The 22608-nt window shown below is 44.3% G+C and overlaps 1 protein-coding gene across 2 annotated transcripts in view; it reads right to left on the bottom strand.

The window, feature by feature from the left end:
• The window catches only part of GUCY1A1 (guanylate cyclase 1 soluble subunit alpha 1), a 548740-nt gene extending 531401 nt beyond the window's left edge, over nucleotides 1–17339 (bottom strand). The window contains exon 1 of one of the 2 annotated variants that reach the window (XM_078676973.1): nucleotides 17173–17339. The gene's annotated coding sequence lies outside the window, so the exon portion shown is untranslated. Of the gene's footprint in view, nucleotides 1–16525; nucleotides 16611–17172 lie in introns of those variants that run through there. The other variant, XM_078676975.1, reaches the window with a different exon arrangement.
• Nucleotides 17340–22608: the final 5269 nt, after the last annotated feature.

The raw sequence follows: 22608 nt of genomic DNA, 5'->3' as shown, positions 1-22608 counted from the left end.
ATAAGAGGATTGCATCCAAATTCAATACTGCGCCCACGAAAGTTCATTTTAAAAGGGACAAATTACGTCCCTCGCACAACAGCATTTCCCAACATAAAAATACAGTTTTTGCCCAAGTCCACTCAAACAAAGCACACAAGGAAATGGTTGCCTGAGCAATAACCCAGGCAACTTGCTCAAAGTAATCTCATGGAATTTTTACGGGCTAAAAGCTTCACTACATAATAAGGAAGTATTTGAATTCTTGCAGTCCATGGAACTGTTATGTCTGCAAGAAACTTGGTTGCTCGAACCAATGGCTATACCAGGCTTCATGGAATTTCAACAGCCTGCAAAAAAGCGTTATATATTTGGAAGACCGTCGGGGGGCTTATCAATATACACGCGAATTAGTAGCAATATAAAAATAAAACCTCAATTAAACACGGAGATGGTTCAGGCAGCCCTAGTGCAAGGATTGAAATTAAATGGACGCCTAATAAAGATCATTCTCCTGAACATTTACTTTAATAGCAATGAGGCCCCCAGACACAGTGACATGAACGCGCTAGTGGATACCCTTGAGGAACTACTGAGCAGTCAACCAAATTGTGGGATTGTAATGGCTGGAGATTTTAATACGAAAAATCTTGGAATGGAACCAGATGAAGCATTGCCCACAGATAAGGCTGGAATGCTGAGGAATAAATTCCTAAATATGCACAGATTAAAATCAACAAAAAAGTGATACGGTCCTAACAAAGATACACAGGGGCTGTCTAAATCAATAATTGATTATATTTTCACGTGTGGTCGCCTTGATGGGCAAGTGATGGACTTCCAAAAGCTTTCTATCACGACCAGTGACCATCTCCCACTTGCCATAACTATCACCCTACACACGGCCCGCCTTCAGATTATCACCTCCGTGGGTAATACCAGTGGGGAAGAAATGTATGTTTTGCCAAGGAGACTAAAGTGGACCAAACTAGATACAGCAGCCCTAAGAAGGTGGAAAAATAATTGCCTTGGATCTGCCGAAGATTTTACGGCAGGTAATATTAACCGCATGCGTGCGGGCGGAATTCCGCCCGTACGCTGGGTTTTGCGAAAGCGCACTTTACGTGACGAGCTGGGCTCGTCATGAGCGTGCGAGGAGGCTACGCCATGACGAGCCCAGCTCGTCATGAGCGTCGAAGGGGTTAATGAGTACTGGATTAAATTAACAACCATGGTATACCAACTTCTAAAAGGTAAAGAACACTCTCCCGTCTCTGTAGAAACATCTTGTCGCCAATTTCAACCATGATGAGAAAAAGTGGAGCAAAGTAAGAGGTCGCTCAGAATAGCCACACAGATCCATAAGCGAGACGGAAAATACGAAACATATCAAAATCAACTCCTAGCAAAGAAAATCCATAGGAAGAACGTGTGGGACTATAAAAGAAAATAACAAGATTCAGAGTGGCTACGTGTTTTTTACTTGCTAAACCCAAATAAACAGGCTGAATTCTGGCCATATATTAACAAGCTTTCTGGGCATGGCCGAGACAGGTATAATGCGGTTGCTAGTCACATATGGATAACCTATGTAACAACATTATATTGTAACGCACAAAATTTGACATCAGCACACAACCAAGAGCCCTTTATCATTACCGCTCTTCCCGAAACCCCAGTAGTATCCACAGAAGACAAACTTGGACCGGCGGTGGTAAAGAACCCATTAAAAATGGAGGTACCTCCAGAAGCCCCATCGTAGGGAATCGCGTGACAACAATCTTAAAAAACGTTAGAAAGGATGGGGCACCAGGCCCTAACGGATTACTAGGAGAACTGTTTAAAGAAGACTGCGATTTCTGGAGAAGCATACTCACGCTGCTCTAAATGCCCATAGGTGCAAATGGTTGTGCATTAGCTAATTTGCGATTACCTAATTTGTAATTGCAAATTAGGTAAAGCAAAGCTAAGGGTGCCTGGGGGCCTAAGACCCCCTAAACCTCCCCCCACCGCCCAAACAAAATGTGCACATATAAAGTGCACACATGCCCAATGGCCATGTGTGCACTACATGGCACTTCGAAAAATGCATTTTGGGGCTTTTTTTCAAAATTTGCAGATGGTTACCATTGACTTGAAGTTGATGGTAAATCCAGTTTGCATTTAGAAAATGCTTGGTACATGTACTAATGGAATCGCAAATAGCGATTCCCGATTTGTAGTCGCAATTTTAGGTCATAACTATTTTTGCTATGAAGCATTTCATACATTTTGAAAGGCTATTTTGCATTCACAAACAGTCGAAATTACCGATTTGCACATGTCCCCCTGGGTTCCCACCAGGGGCACCCACGGGGGACATGTTGGGTCCCAGCCGGCTCCCCGCATGATGCAGGAGCCGGTATTGCTCCCCCCCAGAGGGAGCAACTATTTATGCTTGCTCCCTTCGGGGTCTCAGGGACCTATTAGGGCTCAGGCTGGGGGGCAACATAGGCCTCCAATCTTCTTAATTACAAAACAACAATGGAGATGAGGTCCCCGGGGCAATCCCCTGGGACCTATAGAGTCTCAGGAAGAGGGAGCCATGTGGCCCACCTCCTGTCTTTCTTTACTTATCAGCCCCGAGGGATGGGGTCCCCGAGGCCTCTCAAGGCTTGGAGAAGGGTGGCCACATAACCCCATCTGTTTTTTATACTTTCACCCCCGGGGTTGGGGTCCCCAGGGCCTTTCAAGGCTAGGGGAGTGAGACAGTGCTCCCCCTTCCCTAATTAATATATCAGGCCCCAAAGGATGGGGTCCCTAGGTCCCAAAATAGGCTCAGGGAGTGGGCCCTACCCACGCCTCCTCCCCATATAGCCGTCACAGGCCCCGGGAGTCCAAGACCGAGGCTAGAATTATTCAATATGGGGAGGGGGATTACCTCCCCTTCGGTTCAGCTATACAGAGGGGTACCGACGGACAGAGCGGGCCTCATTAACTGAGCAGATGCCAGGTGAGGTGAGGCATACTCTCACACAAAGCTGGGAAAAAAATGACATCTCCTGTGATAACTAAAAGCAATATTCAACTCCGAATCACAGGCTCTGGTAGGATGTATCGTACCTATTACTAAGTATTTGATATATATTTTGTGCAAATTTTTTCGCAATATTTGCAGTAGCGCAGTTTACATCTGGTCCTGAAGAAAGCCTGATGTAAGACAACTATATGGCTGAAACATGTAGGCTATTTTTCCTCTATTGCTCAAGATAGTTATCCTTTCAAATTATCTGCATCTGGTTTTAATCTTGACACTAAGATAGCATTTATTAAAGTAATTTGTGTCTTGGTAGTCAATTTTAACTTTTCTGCACTTTTTCTTTACACTATTTTGCAGTGCAAATCATCAGCACCACTGAGCAAAATACTAAAGTGGTTGGATCTATATCTGGTAATGACTGTAATTTAGCTGTCCCTCTGGATAGGTGTGGGCTACAGCAGTCATATAAAATACAACCATTCCCAAGTGACGATGTTCCACCACTGTGGTGGGCTGATGGGATTTATTTTGTCTCAATGAATGGCGGTTTGCATTAACCCTGCTTTCTCTGTTTCTTTATCTCTCTTTGTCTTGACGTTCTTAGACCAGTAGTTCCCTTTTTGTTGTTTCAGAGGGGGATGCGTGGCCTCTTTCCCAATGCATTACAGGCCCCCGGAAGTCCCACCTCGGGCCAAAATTGGTCAACAAGGGAAGGTGTGCCATGCAGTCTGCCTCTTTGAGCCTCCTAAGGCCCCGGGGACCACATCCACAGGTAAAAGTAACGTTTAAGTTAGGTGATTTGACAGTGTGAACATTAAAGTTTTGAACTAATAAAACACAGAAATTCAACAGGTATAGTTAGCAGAGCTAACTATAACCTGTGCCCCTTCCATGCACTGCTTAAGACCTCACATATGACATCACTCATGACATGTTCTATGACATCATTTATGACATCACTGATGACATATAAAATTATCTTAATCATTAAGTGGAAAAGTAATATGGTAGTTAGCCGCCACAATCTAAAATATAAATCGAACATGCACACTCATCGGATAATGTCATCAGTGATGTCATGTGAGATGTCATCAGTAATTTCATATGTGAGGTCATGAGCAGTGCATGGTGGGGGAGCAAGTTATAGTTAGCTCTGATAACTATAACTGGAGTATTTCTGTTTTTTTTAGTTTAAAACATGAATGTTCACACTGACAAATTCACCTAACAATAACATTACTCCATTTCCAAGATTTTTGTTTAAAGAAAAACAAATACTTTTATTACACCTAACTACAATTCTACTTTAACCTATGTTTTTTTCAGTGAATTTCTATGTATTTTTTAAGTATACTAATTATTTTTGTGAGTGTATGTATGGTAGAATGACTTTAAAATATATGTTTTGTTTTGACATTATTTTAGTAAACGATTTTTTATTGTAACAAAACAGGATATGCATATTAAACAGATACATGTTCAATATAAGTTGTTTATTTGCTCACTTATTGTAACGGATATCAAGACATGTCACAAGCAATCGGTTTTTGAGATCTACTTTCAGAATTCTCTCTCATATTATGGGTATGTGGAGGGACTGGCCTCTCCTTTAAGACCTTTCTTTCAAATGTTGGTTGTGCATACTAGGATGTGTGGAGGAATTGACCTCTCTGCTGAGACCTCTTTCTAATTATAGGTGTGAGTAGTAGGGAGTGGGAAGGGTCTGGGCTCTGCTTTCATACCTCTCAGATAACAGGTGTGCATAGGAGAGTGTGTGGAGGGACTGGCCTCTGTGATGAGACCTCTCTCTGTAATGATAAGTGTGCATAGTAGGGTGTGAGGAGGGACTGGGCTCTGCTTTCAGACCTATCTCTCAGATGATGGGTGTGCATGGTAGGGTGTGTGGAGAGACTGACTTCTATGCGGAGACCTCTCGCTGTAATGATGAGTAGTAGGGCGTAGAGAGGGATTGGCCCCTTCTTTCAGACATCACTCTCAGAATACTCATGTGCATAGTAGAGAGTGGGGAGGGACAGCCCTCTCCTTTTAGACCTCTCTCTCAGATGACGGGTGTGCGTAGTAGAGTGTGTGGAGGGACAGGACTCTCTGCTGAGACATCTCTCTGTAATGAAGGGGTGTGTAGTAGGGTGTGGAAAGGGACTTGCCTCTCCTTTCAGATCTCTCTCTCAGATGACGGGTGTGCATAGTAGGGTGTGGGGAGGGACTGTCCTATCCTTTTAGATACTCTCGCACCGATGATGGGGTGTGTGTAGTCGGGTGTGTGGAGGGACTGCCTCTCTGCTGAAAACACTCTCTGTAATGATAGGTATGCACAGTAGGGTGTGGAGAAGGACTGGGCTCTCCATTCAGAACGATCTCTAAGATGACGGGTGTGTGTAGTAGGGTGTGTGGAGGGACTAGCCTCTCTGGTGAGGCCTCTCTCAGTAATGAAGGGTATGAGTAGTTGGGTGTGATGATGGACTGGCTTCTCCTTTCAGAACTCTTGTTTAGTTGACAGGTGTGCATAGTAAGGTGTGGGGAGGGATTGCCTGGTCCTTTCAGACCTCTCTCTCAAATGACGAGTGTGAGTAGTAGGGTGTGTGGTAGGACTGGCCTCTCTGCTGAGACCTCTCTCTGTAATGATACGTATGCATAGCAGGGTGTGGGGATGGACTGGACTCACCTTTCAGACCTCTATCCAGATGATGGTGAACATTGCAGGGTGTTTGGAAGAACCTTAACTCTACTCACAACTCTTCTCAATAGTAGAGCCTGATAAACACCATCTTCAGTGAGACTCTTTCATACTGTAACAAGTGTGCATAGCAGAGTGTATTCAATCATCACCTACTCCTTCCTACTTTTCACAATACAGCAAGAGTCTCGCAAGATTGTAACTTTTTTTTCAAAGATTTAACGTGCTAATCATCGCAGCACTTTTCTCTTACACACTCCCTCTAGAAAACAAGGACCACAGTGTGCATTCCTCTAATAGGGTGTATTGAGAACTCATCTACTCCTTTTTACTATTCGCGCTCCCGCGAGAGTCCGTGAGATCGTAAAAATGTTTTCATTTAAAAAAAATATACATTTATTGGCTTCACAGTAGTTATCCCTTCCACAGCCCCTCCACAGCCAGCAAACAGAACATCTACCCTGCTGCACTCTCCCAGGCTCCATGGCCTCCTGACCATCTTGCATGGTAACTGTGTGTCAGCAGAAGAGGCAAGGGTCAGACCACAGAAGGTCCAGGGGAACAATCAAGATTACCCCAGCCGGTCTATTCTCCAAGCGTTTCACAGAGAGCATGAAGAGGCTAGATCCACTGGCCATGGAGAGATCCATCATAGTCCAGTTATCAGCTGGAGTCAAAGTTCCAAATTCCATCCTTGCCATGGCTTCGGGTGGCTTCTAATTCCAACTAGGGCATCTTTCCACCGTCACTGCTCTCCTCCCAGGTCCAATGTCTGTTCATTTGTCTCTTTCATGTTCCGGGTGTTTTTTAGTGTGGGTGGAATGGTCTAGATGCCAGGCACGCCAGGCCAAACCTATGATGCCACATCCTGATGCCAACACTGCCCCAAATCTCTTGCCCACTATTCTGGGACAATGCAATATGGTAACTTTAAATTGTCTATGGAAGGAGCCCCCCTTAGAGCCTCAGCTCCACCCCTAGCTGGCACAGCTGCCTGAACCCTTCACAGCAAAAGTCTTCCTTTGTTGGCTCCAGAAGCCTAGCCCTTATTTGTTTTGTGGGCATGAGCTATCATGGCCAGGTGCAGTGTGACAAGCAAATTAACATATGCAAACTCTTCCTCTCCCTTCCTTTGCCAGAGACTGGGCCAACCACTGGCAATGCATCAATTGTGTGGAAAGGTCTTTGATCCTTCTACTGGGGAGCACAGTATTTAACTGGTCACAGTATGGGGGACAAAGGCCTGGAATCTGATTATGACCTGTGCCACGGAAATATCACAATTCTAAAAGTGTTACATTACAAAGAGCATAGATATGATGTTTGGGACTGCAAATCTATACTTGGAGTGCATGTGTAGTCCTAGTTTTGTTACCTCGCTGGATCCTGTAGGCCTAAGTAGCACAAAACTGTACATTATGGCAGATTTCACCTTTCATTTTTAATACATTGTAAGCATCACAGACCATCAGTAAGCACCTAGAACCTACACTATGAATGCCCATTTGAATTACAAAGTCCACCCCAGGTTAGTACCAATCCATGAAGAGTCCCATCTGCAGCAGGCTACCTGTGCACATATACTGGGCTGAACCCGATGGTAATCTCACATGTGTTACACATGCGCACACATTGGTGCTCAAGTGTAACCCAGTCCAGAGCCTCTTACCCTAGGTGCGCAGCAATGGCCTGATCTTAGAATTTCAGAGGAACAAGAGCAACCCATATGTTCATGTGAACTGGGTATTAAGTGTAAACTTATAACAAGTGTTCACATGAAACTAATTTCAGAAAACAATTTCTTATTGGCACAGAATAATTCTGTGTAGATTTAATCAAAAAAAGGAAGAATTAATAATAAAACAGAATACATATGCCATAATTGAATTAAAGAATGACTTATATAGCCACATTATTGCTGACATAGAACTCGGTTCAGCTTAACTGAGTTATTTAGTCTTGTTATAATACAAAATATGTTGGCGCAAACTGTTACAGTGAATAATGAAAAGAAATAAGTGATAAAAGAGCCCCAAGTAAAGTTACCATCACCCAACATGTAGAAAAGAGGTGGCGTTAGCGTGACATTGTATTTAAAAAAAGGTCATTGGTATATACATGGACGTCTGTATGATCACTTCACAATAAAAAATAAAAGAGGAGCAAATTGACTACTCACTGGTGCTTCAGCCTAGAGACTGAAACAAAAAATCTAAGGGCCATATCTACTAAAGCATTTTCCCGCAGACACAGAATGGGCAAAACCCTTTGATACATTTAGCCCTAATTGCAAAATCCATCACTGTCCCTTGCTGGGGTTATGAACGACAAAGGTTGCCTAGTTTTGACTAGATCTCATATCCCTTTCTTCCACTATCCTCTCCTGCATCCTCCCTTCGTCACTTTTTCGTTTTCTGTCTCCTTCTTCTGTATCCCGTTGTATTACCTTGGCCTCGTTTGCTCTTAGTAAAAGCCAGATGATGAAAAATCTGTTGCTGTCACAAAACATTAGTGCTGGTGCCAGGGCTGGCAATGGAAACAAATATAATCTGGAATACCAAAAATGAGGGGACAAGGAGTGGAGTCGTGAGAGGCAGAGTCACGAGGAGTGGAGTTTGACAGTCAACTTACACATTTATTTTTCCAAAGTCTGCCCCAAAGAAATTGGCAACAATGTGGCAGTAAATCAGTTCTGGCTTACTTAATGGGTCACATACAGACCGCGTTGTAAAATATGCTATACGTTAAGGACCCTGTTACAGAGATCTTTGTGTACTCTGCAATGTCTAGGATATAATAACAGTGAGGACACTCAGGTGGTTAATTAACTTGCTAGACACATCTGTGTGGAGATTAGTCAAAGGTGTGTCTCATTATAAAATAGTTTTAATGCACCTGCTGCAAGACAAAAGAAGTAGCATGCAGGTCGAGGATTCGTATTGTATATAAGCAGCTCAGTGGTTAATGGTTTTGGTCCAGGGATTCTTGTGCTACCTGCAGGTCACAAGTTATAATCCCTGTCATAGATCATTGATTATGAACCAGCATCAAGGAAATGTGTGAAAGTTGCAAAAAACTTATATTTTTTTCCTCAATCTTGTGTTAGTTTAGGCTTCATAAAAAGCAGACTTACTAGTAAGTGCAGTAGAGATGGTTATGGGCATAATTACTCATAGGCACAGATATGTTTAACCTCCCTACAGTGCATGCATATCTCTTATGTGCAGAGCACGGAGAACTCAGATACTGCCCCAAATCACGGTTCATAGCAGTGGTCGAAGTGGGGAAAAAAAAGTAGGGGAACTGTGGGTGGAGAATCAGGGGGCGGGAATAACCGAAGATTGAATCAGTGGGCGGAGTCAGGGGTGTGGCTAGAAATAGCAAAACATACCAATTTTTAGTACGTTTAGCATTTCACTGACCCGTTACAGCTTATAACGTTATTAATTAAAAGAATGGATATGTTTATTTGAGGTTTAATTCAGGAAAAAGCAAACACTCATAGGGAATACAGGTTTATGTAAAGCATGTGAAATATAAGCAGGAACAACATGTCACCTTAATGCTTTTACGCTCATTGTTCAGAAATCCATGATTATTTTTTGTCTCAAACATTGAGGTCATGAATGCAGGGCTCCTCCTATACAAATGTGTTAAGCAGGGCTCAGAAGAGAATGGGACTCTTCAGGAGAATCTAGACTCACGGAAACCCACAAAGGCTCCTTCATATTCATGTCAGCCAGCTAGCTGCTCAATCATAATATAGCCAAAAGAACAACTGGTGGGCAGAATGCAGAGCAATATCATACATTCACCCCAGTGCAGAGAGCTGGGCCTAAATCCATTGTTTATTTGCTCGCCATTCCAGTTTGGACCCATCCTTATGCAAATCAGTCTTGATCCTGCGCCCAATGAGAACAGTCTAGCCCGAACTGCCAGGCCAGGTCCTCCCTGGACTGGAAACAACATCCTAGGACCGGTTTCGGGCTTTCAGCCCTTATCAGCCAGGATAGCCTGATTCCAGTGGCATGGAGAGCATGGGACTCATGTCTGAGCATACCTGTCCCACTCGGGGTGACAAATGCAAAAAGAACAATTGATGGACAGAATGCAGAACAATGCGCCGAGACACCTCCGGGTATTTGTTGCGCATTACAAATCCAATAAACATAAACATAAACATAAACATGTCATACATTCACCCCAGTTCAGAGATCTGGGCTTAAATCCATCGTTTTTTGCTCACCATGCCATTCCAGTTTGGACCCAGCCATATGCAAATCAGTCTTGATCCTGCGCCCAATGTGAACAGTCCAGCCCGAACTGCCAGGCCATATGTATTCAAGTGTCCTTTCATTCGGGAAGTGAACACAAAGCAGTACCCACTGAACTATACACATAACATATTGCTCTTTGATATACATGGTACATGTTCTTTGCAGCAGGCATATTACCCCTCTTCACTACCTTAGATGAGTAAAACAGCCATTAGACAAAACATGCTCCCATCTCTCTCCAGCAGGTTCATTGATTACCAAAGTTATCTTGGCACTTGTATTGTTGACCGACACCTGCTGAATATACAAATAAGTTTGCAGTGTTTTTAAAACTCCTGCACTTGTACAAAACCCGTCCCCCCAAACTAAACTGGCCCCCTACCCTTCCAGTCGCCCTGGGAAACGCCTGCTCCTGCCCCATCACTGCTCCTGCCCCATCACTGCTCCTGCGCCCTTCACTGCTCCTGCGCCCTTCACTGCTCCTGCGCCCTTCACTGCTCCTGCGCCCTTCACTGCTCCTGCCCCCTTCACTGCTCCTGCCCCCTTCACTGCTCCTGCCCCCTTCACTGCTCCTGCCCCCTTCACTGCTCCTGCCCCCTTCACTGCTCCTGCGCCCTTCACTGCTCCTGTCCTTTCACCGCTCCTGTCCTTTCACCGCTCACACCCGGTTACTGCTCTAGCTCATGGCCCGTCACCTTCTCTGCCCCGTCACCTCTCCTGCCCCGTCACCTCTCCTGCCCAGTCACCTCTCCTGCACCATCACTTCTCCTGCCCCGTCACCTCTCCTGCCCTAGTACCTCTCCTTTCCTGTCGCCTCTTCTGTCCGGTCACTGCTCCTGCCCAGCTCACTTCACTCTGTGTACAACATTGACAAAGGTGTCAAGCAGTGCTGGCTGGTAAAGTTTGAAAGTGGCGGGGTGTAAAATGAAGACGCCAATTATCAATTAGTGAGCAAACATAAGTAGGCATAAGCTAAAGAGGAAGGGAGACATGGTATATTGTTGACTGGACAGGATAAGCCTGGTACCAATAGTGTAGCGTAAAATGAACAGTGTTATTAAACAAAAGAGAAAAAGTTAAAAAAGCTTGGTGCTGGGTACTTTTATGATACGTCTTATGGGTCTACCAGCACAATACTCTTGACAGGTCAAAACGTGTCATTGCTAGCTCTTTCAAATTATTCACAAAGAAACATTATTTTGCACTTCATGCGTTTAACGCAGTTCTCGCTCTTTTGCTCTGCAAAGCGATGAGAAGAAAGACTTTCAAATCACGTCATTTGGAAACACACACACAGCCTTTAACATTTCAGCCAGGGCAATGCCAAATACTTTAAACTCACCAGGGCCTGCATATGTTGACTTTCAGCCAAGCACAAAAAGACAGTAAAAAGGTTTGCATGTCATACAGACAATTCCAACCCTTCTCTTATAATGGTGTACAGATTCCTCGCTGCACTCCTGGCTCTTCTAATGCACCTCCGCAGGTTGCTAAAGGAAACAGCAGGCTGCGCGCACCACACGGTGGCACTTCACCAGTGCATCTGTTTCTAAGTTTTGAAACCCATTTCACTGGTGAAATTAAATCCTGACTAGAATAAATGTTAGCGTACAGCAGCACCATGAAGTGAGAGAAGGAAAACAGACATAGTGGCTGATATGTAGTCACTATGGTAACACGTAATTAAATTCGCACATGTGAGCCCCCTACTAAAAGTATGTGCCAGGAGTTGCTGATACAATTGTGCCACAGCATACTGTCTGCAAGATATCGACGGAGCTCACTTGGGGAGGCTGATCGGTGCTGAGGAAGTTGTTCTGCAATCACCTTCGGATAAAGTCTGCGCTACATAAAAATGCATTAAATTAAAAAAAAGATCGTGAAGATAACAAGCCACGCATTCACACTTATCTGTAGAACATTAACAGCGCCAGGGGCTAGATTCCGGGGTTGAGTTTGCCGCCTCCATCCACTAACCACACACACACTCTCACAACTCGTCACAAGGTAGCCACTGGTGTCAAGTTCCCCACAGTACCCTGCTTGGGGAAAGCTCATCTCTAATCATCAACTCTAATCTCAGGGCCACTGGATATGCTAAAGGCAGAGGGCGGCGCATTGTCATTCGAAAGAGGTAATCAGCCTCAATCGGAATGACAATGGGCCTCCTCGGTCTGTTTGAGTTCAGGGAGGGGCTGCTGCAGCCTCTGGAGTTCACAGAGAAGTGCAAGCAGCCCCTGGAAGCGAATGAAAAAAGTTTTAAAGTTGGACTATTCTTGCCGTCCCGGAAATCTTTTTTGAAAGCAAGAAGTAGGGGATCGGACTGAACAATTTTTTAGAAGTAGGGGCACGCCGTGCCCACCGATCCCCCCCCACTTCTACCACTGGTTCATAGCAAGCACCAGTGAAGTGACTAACTGCAAGCCTTTCTTTCCAAGATGGCACCGGCATCAAGGTGTTGAAGCTCCAATTATTCCAGTATGAGACTCACGCAAAGGAAGCGCTGATGGCTCTTTAAGTGAGGCATTTGTCTTGGGCACCAGCTGGAAATGAAAGCAAGAGTCCTGCTGCAGGTTGCTTCTCTAAACAGAAAGCATGCGCTACTGCCTTTTCCCCAGTGTTGGCATGTTGCACCAGGGCAAAATCAGCCCATGTTACTAGAACCTCCAGATCTGGCTCAATAATAATTTCCGGGGCCCAGGTCCAGGTTCCGGATTATCCCTCTCATTTCCAGCACCGCTGGTGCTCACCACTTGCAATCTCTGGCAAAATGGAGGTCTGCTTCCTACCCCTGCTCCTTCGGTTACTTGCATTTGCATAACCACATGATGACAGGCACACTGGAAACAAAGTACTATTAAAACTGCACCACAATTGAGTTGCAATGTTGCTAATTGCTCTAGTAAACTGCTCTGTAGCTGATGCTATGAGAATTTGTGTATTATGTATATATTGCTGCTACCTTAAAGGTGATTTCTGCACATGGGCACTTTATTTTGATGCTGCTAAAGAAATATACCTGAAAGTTGGTGATGCTTTGGGAAATAATGCATTTTTGCACATTGTCATGCAAGTATTGCTGCTGTTGCCAATGAAATGGAAAACATAACAACGTTTTTATCTTACTTTTAATGTGACTTTTATAATCATGACCATGTACGTGATTATGTGTGTACTTTTATGGCATAACGAAATATCCGAATAAAGATTATTGACTTGACTTGACTTGACTTGAGTTGCAATGTCAAACTCCCTTGCAAACTGCATACAGCTCACCATGAGTTATGCACATTGCTTTGCATGTCCTGGTGCACTCTATTTATCACCGAAGAGAGGGAAGGGGTAAAAGCAAAGTTTGGCTGGATATGAATTACAGTGCCATCAGAAGGATGCTGGGAGAGGCCACGAGCAGAATTATTTTCAGTTGCCACACCCAGCAGGCGTCGGTGTTTTAACCTTCAGAGGTCACGGAGTGCATCCATTGGGGATCTACTGCACTCACATACTGTTTAATACAACATCTTATGCACAGAAAACAAAACAAGTGTAACAAGCGGCAATTGTGCGTTGACAGACAGTTTCCCCCATTATCTCTCGAGGCAGCCTTTCTCTCAGCCTGGAAGCCGAGCGTGTCCCTCTTATGTGCAGGGGACAGATACCAAAGCCTTTTCCTTTTCCCCCACCAGCTGTACGAGAGTAGATAGGTGTGGTCAGGCTGTGCAGCTCCTTTGTGTCTTCAGAGCTGCGTTGTACCTCCGCCTCGGGGATGCGCTGTTGTGGCCTGCGCTGTGTGGCAGCGCAGGAACCAGCTGGGTGGCTGATAGGAAACCGTGTGCTGGGCAGAGGGTTTCTGCTGTACATCAGCACCGCTAGCAGCCTGAGCGAGGCTGTGCAGGTCACTGTTTCTGCACATTTGCCTCTCGGGTGGGTTGTAATTCTGAGCTGCTGAGTGGTGAAAGGAGGGTTGAGGGTAGCTAATGATTATACACGTTGTTAACACGTTAGCATGCCACGAACGCGTGCACTGTAAACATGTCCATCTTTAGTCTCCTGCCCTCTCTCGAGCAGTACAGCAGATGAAACCAAGACTAAAAATGTCGCCAGATAGTCGTTTGTAACAAAACGCTGCACAGTTTCCTTAAACGATCTGCCACAAGTTGCACTCTAGCAGCCAGCCTAAGGAGCTAGGCAACCAGAAGAATCCATTAACAGCTGGTAATGACCTTTTGGGTGCAATGTGAAAAAAAAGCTCCTACAAATGAGGCTTCTCTGTCTGTTAGGGACGCTTTAGACTTCATTTTTTTTATCAAGGAAGTAGGTTTCCTCTTTTTTGCCCTATTTGTCTGTGTCGTTCTGAAAATGTCCATATTTGTCATAATTGACATTGTCTCATCTCCTTACAAATTGCAATATTAAAGAAAGTGAATCTATGTTGTAAGCTGCCAGCGCGGCAATACGGCTGCGTGCACTCCTGTACTCCTCGGACTGCTGTAAAATAAATGTTATTCGCTCTCCCTTCGCCACTTCAGACTACCATCCCCCGCCATGTGCAAAGAGTGGCATGACAACCAATAGAGAGCTACCAGCCATGTCATTTTCATGATTAACTCACAGGTTTTGTACCCTGGAGCTAAAAACATGCTCAGCTTTTCTCACAATGAACAGTTTTATGTGCGCCCCCTGGTTTTTTCTCATCAGAGTAGAAACTTAAAGGTACAACTGTCAGTGAGTCAGTCAATAAAGCTTTATTCGACAATTTGTCATAAAAGCATAATCCATTACATAAAACACCCAGTATGAGGTACAACTGTTTCTCTACATATACCGTGCATGACTTCTGAAAAAGGCCCAGTGGGGCTGTGTGCCTAGAAGTCCTGCACAAGGGGAAGAGTAGAACCTATCAGGAGGTGGTGACAGGTGACACACTGAGGTGGTGACAGGTGACAGGTGAGCGGGCCTTGCATACCACAGATGTGGATTTTCAGGACCTCAATGTTAGGTATCCAAACTGCTGTAACTCTTCAAATCACGCCACACCACGAACTGTAATCTGTGATCCAGCGTCACCTTAACCTATCACAATGGCCTATGTACAGGGTCAGATCAACCAGATGACCCTGATGCCCTAAAAACATTTGCTGTAACTTTCTTAAGTGCTCTTTGGTCTCGGCATCACCCTATGTCAAATACTCAAATAAATGGAAAATATGAACTAAGGCTTTTGTTTGACCCTCACATCACTTATATGCAACTGTATGCAGACAGCCTCAGAAATCCTCTACCTGCTTTGAGACTTGGTAAGAACAGCAGAGCAAATACGTCTATTCAAGTGGGGCTTGACCTGTTGTTCCTGAATAGTAAGCGCTATTCAAAAGATTTTCTTTATTATAACTTTTGATATTGCGCACAGGGGACGTCCCTCAATTCGCTCATTAAAACAACAAAGAACAGCAGTGATTAAACGTTTCGTTTTCAATCTAAAATAAAGCAAACACATTTTGAAGCCGATAAAATACATAACCTAAAAGAATTTACACTCGGATATTTCCTGCTCTGACCACAATATTCAGAAGTATTACAATATCACCGAAGTGGGTGTATAAATTCTGATCTATCTATCTATCTATCTATCTATCTATCTATCTATCTATCTATCTATCTATCTATCTATCTATCTATCTATCTATCTATCTATCTATCTACAAGCAGTGAAATAATATGAAGCTAAATATTTAGAGGCTAAAAAAATGCAGAAAAAGAAGAAGCACACTTTCTTGGCAACCGACAATTCCGTGCAATCAAACATAAGTAGTAGAACAGATGACACCAATAAGTAATGCAGGATGCTGCAACCAGCACACAATCTGAGCACGCTTCTAAAATGTGTTTAATTAATATGGGAAATTATGTGTGTAGATAAGACAGGATAATTATTAAAATATATTCTAAATAGTCTACTAAAGGGAAGGACAATTGCTAAGGTGGGATTTGTTCAACTAAGAAGACAGTGGAGCAACTTTATTCATGATGTAGCCGTCTGTGCCCAATAATAGCCACTAACATTCATCTCTGTATTTTCCGCTGGCCAAGGTCTGCCTGTGTGCTGCAGCTACGAGGTTAACCGACATCACTGTCACATTGCAGGGAGAACACGTTATATATTGGATAACCTGCATGAACGTCTCTAACTATGCGGAACAGAACGCATATGCTATGCTTAAGCAGCCATAAAACTTTATGCTCCGAGATACAGGTCTGTGTTACGATACACCACAGGCGACGAGTACCGCTCAGATTAAACATAAAACACTCCTGTCATTACTGGGGACATTTCGAGTTATATATAGCTCGCTTGACTTTACACCTATATACGAGCCACGACATCCTGTTAGCAGCATCTTCGCCACGGTGTACTTCACAAACATGAAAGGGTTCCAACCATTCACGGAAAACCAGACCCAAAGTCAAACATACACATACTGCACTGCGGGGAGCACCGACAGAGACGTTAACAGGCCACACAAACGACGCACGGACGCAATATGCGCATAATACCGGTGCGAAGAAAAAGCCTCTTTTTCCTTGAACCGTGTTTTCTGGTTAGGTTTCTCACGCGTGTCCTTCAGTTCGGCATGTCTCCACACTCACAGAGCTACTAAGAATTCACTGTCCAATTACAGCAGCTTTGACACAACTACTTCGAGAAGGGGCGTGGGAGCCGAATTTTATTCGTGTAAATTTCCGTGCCCAGGTTGAGGAAGGAGCTAGGATAACACAGCTCAGCCGCCTTTGTCTGCGCTGCATCTCTGTATTGATTGTTTTCCAGCCTGGCATCGGGCGGCACACAGGAGACAGGCACCCTCGCGGTGCACTCCCTGCTGCCCTAGACATGTAATTAAAAGCCACCTTGCAGCAGGCTGCTCTCGAGGACAATCACTGAGGTTATGAATTGAGCAGCGCCTCGCACATTCCTACAGTGCTCCCGTATAGAAGTAACAGCGAAATGTTCACGCACACTCTGCATAGTACTTGAAGCTATATTTATTTCTGCTCCCGTCCCATAAACCACGCTTAGGCTAAAGCAGCAGTAATGTTAACATGCATGGTCTGATCTTGTTAGTTTTAATCCTTTCCCAAACACTCAGTGTGGGGGCTACTAACAGCAGCCGTCTGATTGACTGCACGTCACTGGAAGCACTTACCTTGAAAGGACCCGTGCACACTTTAAACGCTCCGTGCATTTCACAGACTGCATTCAAGCATCAGTTCCAGTGCATTCCGAAAAGATGGACTTCAGTGGTAGCATCGCCGACTCACTGTTTCTTGTTGCTTCACGCACTGCGAGCCGCTAGCGACTGGACTGATTTTTAGTTTCCCTTTCAAAGCCTCCCAGAGAAGCTTCCCTTAAAGGAGCAGTAACCGTATACATTGTTCACAAAGACAATTCAGAAAATCAACACATTTGTTTAGGTCTCCTCTGCAATTTTCAACAGTTAAATAGACGCTTTTATGCGGCATAGAAAATTCAAAAATATAACTGCTTGATAAAATTATCAGGACGTGGGCTCTGGATGGTTTTGCATTTGCAAGTATTTGTATTTATTATTAGTCTAAGATCTAACATAAAGTCTCAAGAGAAGAATGCCGGCTATAAGAAAATATTTTGTGACTTGCCAGAATTTGGGTAAAGATGAGGGTGAATTTATTCGTCCATTGACGTTGCCTTGGAAGGAGACTTAATTTAGGTTGGAGAAAAAACGAAGTTAAGAAATAGCAACAGTATAAACACACTTCTCCATTCCTTAATTATCATGACAGGAAACTACTCTGACAATGGAATAAAATTAGCCTCAAGCTGCGAGATACAAAGCCTGGATATTTGGCGCGTAATTTGGAACATAAAGCAATGACTTCCTCCAATGCACGTCGAGATGCTGCGCGGTAAGCCACTAACACGGTTACACCCACTTCGGTCTCACGTTCATCCAATTGCATGGTTGCCCATGGGTGCAAGCGTTGCCATTGACCGATAACTGCCCTGTTCTGACACCTTTCCATCTGAGATGTCTGGGGTTTTGCATTTCCCCCGCTTTCCTCTTTTCACCAGTTCTGTACATGTATGCTTGCACCTCAGCTGAACCATGACCCATGTTTCCGTGTCTTGACACTTGTAAAAGATTGCAAACACGGCTGTAGCCACGGGGGGCATTTGAGGGTTCGGCTACCCCCCAAATGATCTAGGCAGCTGAAACCGCATTTATGGAAATAGGTTTAGCTAAATACACTGCATTTACATTTAATGCATACAATCTAAAGTTGCACTGGAAGTAAAGATGAGGGGACGGGTGGGTGCTCCGGCACCCCCGAAATCACCATGCTGGAGTTCAATAGCCAGATGAGCAATACAAACCCCTTTAGATTTTTTTTTAATACACAACAACATTTAAATACTTCAAAATGAACTGTACACATTTTCAAAACAAATCAGCAGTTATGAAAGTGCGAAGGAAGCACAGTTTGTTTTGTAATTCTGAAGTGTAATGGAAACAAAGATTTTAATAGAATTAAACCAACTCTTTTGTGATGCACAACGGATGAATATTGTAGCGTATTGTATTGTATTGCAGCATTTCTATAGCACTTACCTCTCTTATGTGGGGCACTGTAGCCGTTTTCTACATGTGCAGCAAGCTAAGTCATATAGTCTGGGTGGTTGGAAGGGTTTTGTGTTTGCTTTGTGACCCTGTGTGAAGAGTATTTCAATGTTGTGCATAATGACCACCAAGGTGTGGTTATCGTGTTATGGGACGCTTAGTAGTGTGGTGGATGATGAGGTGTGAGAGAAACAGACACGCTGAATATGTTTTTTCAGTACACTGGCAGGTTTCAACTGCTCTGGACTCCCTTTATGGTATTTCCTATGATTATAGTCTGCCTAGCTAGTTACTTCACTGGGTTGTCCAGTCATAAACTTGGTATATAGTTGAGGGCCCGAGCTGGCAAGGTTAGTGGGAGTGAGAAGTGGAGACATCTGCTGGGATGATCATTGTTACTATCATCCCATATCTGAGTGTCATTGTGAGATGTAAAGGAGCAGCCATGGTGCATAGATATTTTGGGACCTGCAGCAAGCCATATCTCGCTGGCCTCCCCCGGGTGTCTACTTTCCAGAAATGTGTGGGTCGGGTAGGTTTCCCTAGATGGCCGCCGATCCCCGGGCTAAAAACTCATGTGAACCCCCTTGCAAAACCAGGTTGGTTTGTGATAGGTAATTTTGATGTCGCCTCATTAGGTTTTGGGCCCTTGCCTGTTGCGGGTCCTTGAGCCACCCACGCAAGTGAGGTAACATTTTTATTGAGAGACCTGGGGAAACGCTGGGTGGAAGGAAATTTGAGGATCCACGCAGATTCCAGAACTTTCCACCACAGAAATGTGAGGAAAATGTGTTTTCTTTTGTGAATTATTTAGGTTTCTAAGGGATTCTGGGTCACAGAACCTGGTGGGAGGCAGTTGAGTCACCCCATCCTGAATTCCCCTGGATGTCTAGTTTTCAAAAATGTATAGGTTTGCTAGGTTTCCCTCGGTGCTGACAGAGCTAGGGTTAAAAAACTACAAGTAGGCACTTTGCCAAAAAAGGGTCATTTTTCACTGCGAAATTGAGGTGCAACCACGTTGCGTTTTGTGCCATTTCCTGTTGCAGGCACTAGGCCGACCCACGCAAGTGAGGTACCATTTTTCTCAGAAGACTTTGGGGAACACGGGGCTGGTGAAAATTTGTTGATCCACGCTGATTCCAGAACTTTCCACCACAGAAATGTGAGGAAAATGTGTTTTTTTTTGTTAACTATTTTGGTTTACAAGGGATTCTGTGTAATAGAACCTGGTGGGAGGCAGTCGAGTCACCCCATCCTGAATTCCCCTGGGTAACTAGTTTTCAAAAATGTATAGGTTTCCTAGGTTTCCCTAGGTGCCGGCAGAGCTAGGGTTAAAAAACTACAGGCACTTTGCCAAAAAAGGGTCATTTTTCACTGCGAAATTGAGGTGCAACCACGTTGCGTTTTGCGCCGTTTCCTGTCGCAGGTACTAGGCCGACCTACGCAAGTAAGGTACTATTTTTCTCATGAGACTTTGGGGAACGCGGGGTGGGTGGAAATTTGTTGATCCATGCAGATTCCATAACTTTCCACCACAGAAATGTGAGGAAAATGTTTTTTTTGTCCATTTGTTAGGTTTGCAAGGGATTCTGGGTAACAGAACCTGGTGGGAGGCAGTCGAGTTACCCCATCCTGAATTTCCCTGGGTGTCTAGTTTTTAAAAATGTATAGGTTTGCTACGTTTCCCTAGGTGCGGGCAGAGCTAGGGTTTGAAAACTACAGGTAGGCACTTTGCCAAAAAAGGGTCATTTTTCACTGCGAAATTGAGGTACGACCACTGTGCGTTTTGCGCCGTTTCCTGTCGCAGGCACTAGGCTGACCCACGCAAGTGAGCTACCATTTTTCTCAGAAGACTTTGGGGAACGCAGGGCTGGTGGAAATTTGTTGATCCACGCAGATTCCAGAACTTTCCACCACAGAAATGTGAGGAAAATGTGTTTTTTTGTAAATTCTTTAGGTTTACAAGGGATTCTGGGTAACAGAACCTGGTGGGAGGCAGTCAAGTCACCCCATCCTGGATTCTCCTGGGTGTCTAGTTTCCAAAAATGTATAGGTTTGCTAGCTTTCCCTAGGTGCCGGCAGAGCTAGGGTTAAAAAACTACAGGTAGGAACTTTGCCAAAAAAGGGAGATTTTTCACTGCGAAATTGAGGTGCGACCACGTTACGTTTTGCGCCGTTTCCTGTCGCAGGTACTAGGCCGACCCACGCAAGTAAAGTACAATTTTTCTCATAAGACTTTGGGGAACGCGGGGTGGGTGGAAATTTGTTGATCCATGCAGATTCCTGAACTTTCCACCACAGAAATGTGAGGAAAATTATTTTTTTGGTCAATTTTTTAGGTTTGCAAGGGATTCTGGGTAACAGAACCTGGTGGGAGGCAGTCGAGTCACCCCATCCTTAATTCCCCTGGGTGTCTAGTTTTAAAAAATGTATAGGTTTGCTAGGTTTCCCTAGGTGCTGGCAGAGCTAGGGTTAAAAAACTACAGGTAGGCACTTTGCCAAAAAAGGGTCATTTTTCACTGCGAAATTGAGGTGCGACCACGTTGCGTTTTGCTCCGTTTCCTGTTGCAGGCACTAGGCCGACCCACGCAAGTGAGGTACCATTTTTCTCAGAAGACATTGGAGACCGTGGGATGGGTGCAAATTTGTTGATCCACACAGATTCCAGTACTTTCCACCACAGAAATGTGAGGAAAATTAGTTTTTTTGTCAATTTTTTAGGTTTGCAAGGGATTCTGGGTAACAGAACCTGGTGGGAGGCAGTCGAGTCACCCCATCCTTAATTTCCCTGGGTGTCTAGTTTTTAAAAACATATAGGTTTGCTAGCTTTCCCTAGGTGCCGGCAGAGCTAGGGTTAAAAAACTACAGGTAGGAACTTTGCCAAAAAAGGGTGATTTTTCACTGTGAAATTGAGGTGCGACCACGTTGCGTTTTGCGCCGTTTCCTGTCGCAGGTACTAGGCCGACCCACGCACGTAAAGTACCATTTTTCTCATAAGACTTTGGGGAACGCGGGGTGGGTGGAAATTTGTTGATCCATGCAGATTCCTGAACTTTCCACCACAGAAATGTGAGGAAAATGTATTTTTTTTGTCCATTTGTTAGGTTTGCAAGGGATTCTGGGTAACAGAACCTGGTGGGAGGCAGTCGAGTCACCCCATCCTGAATTTCCCTGGGTGTCTTATTTTTAAAAATGTATACGTTCGCTAGGTTTCCCTAGGTGCGGGCAGGGCTAGGGTTCAAAAACTACAGGTAGGCACTTTGCCAAAAAAGGGTCATTTTTCACTGCGAAATTGAGGTGCGACCACATTGCGTTTTGCGCCGTTTCCTGTCGCAGGCACTAGGCTGACCCACGCAAGTGAGGTACCATTTTTCTCAGAAGACTTTGGGGAACGTGGGGTGGGTGGAAATATGTTGATCCACACAGATTCCAGAACTTTCCACCACAGAAATGTGAGGAAAATGTGTTTTTTTTTGTCAATTTCTTAGGTTTACAAGGGATTCTGGGTAACAGAACCAGGTGGGAGGCCGTCAAGTCACCCCATCCTGGATTTCCCTGGGTGACTAGTTTCCAAAAATGTATAGGTTTGCTAGGTTTCCCTAGGTGCCGGCTGAGCTTGGGTACAAAAACTACAGCTAGGCACTATGCCAAAAAAGGGTCATTTTTCACTGCGAAAATTGAGGTGTGATCACGTTGTGTTTTGTGCCGTTTCCTGTCACAGGCACAAGGCTGACCCACACAAGCGAGGTACCCTTTTTTTCGGGAGACTTAGGGTAATTCATATTTGTAAATCAACTGTTATTACCTATTGAGTTTTTATGCATTTCTCCCTTCCAAATGAAAGACATTGTGTCAAAAAGCTGTCATTTTTGAAAAATTACCTATAATTCTCATGCTAGTATGAGTATTCCCAATTTTGAAAATGTGCAAATATGTACTGTTTCTAAACTCTATAATTTGTACCCATTTCAGAAATACATAGGT

Source organism: Lissotriton helveticus, chromosome 2_1 (genome assembly GCF_964261635.1).
Source record: "Lissotriton helveticus chromosome 2_1, aLisHel1.1, whole genome shotgun sequence".
In the NCBI taxonomy this organism is placed as follows: Eukaryota; Metazoa; Chordata; class Amphibia; order Caudata; family Salamandridae; genus Lissotriton; species Lissotriton helveticus.
This window is presented reverse-complemented; position numbering and strand designations above follow the sequence as displayed.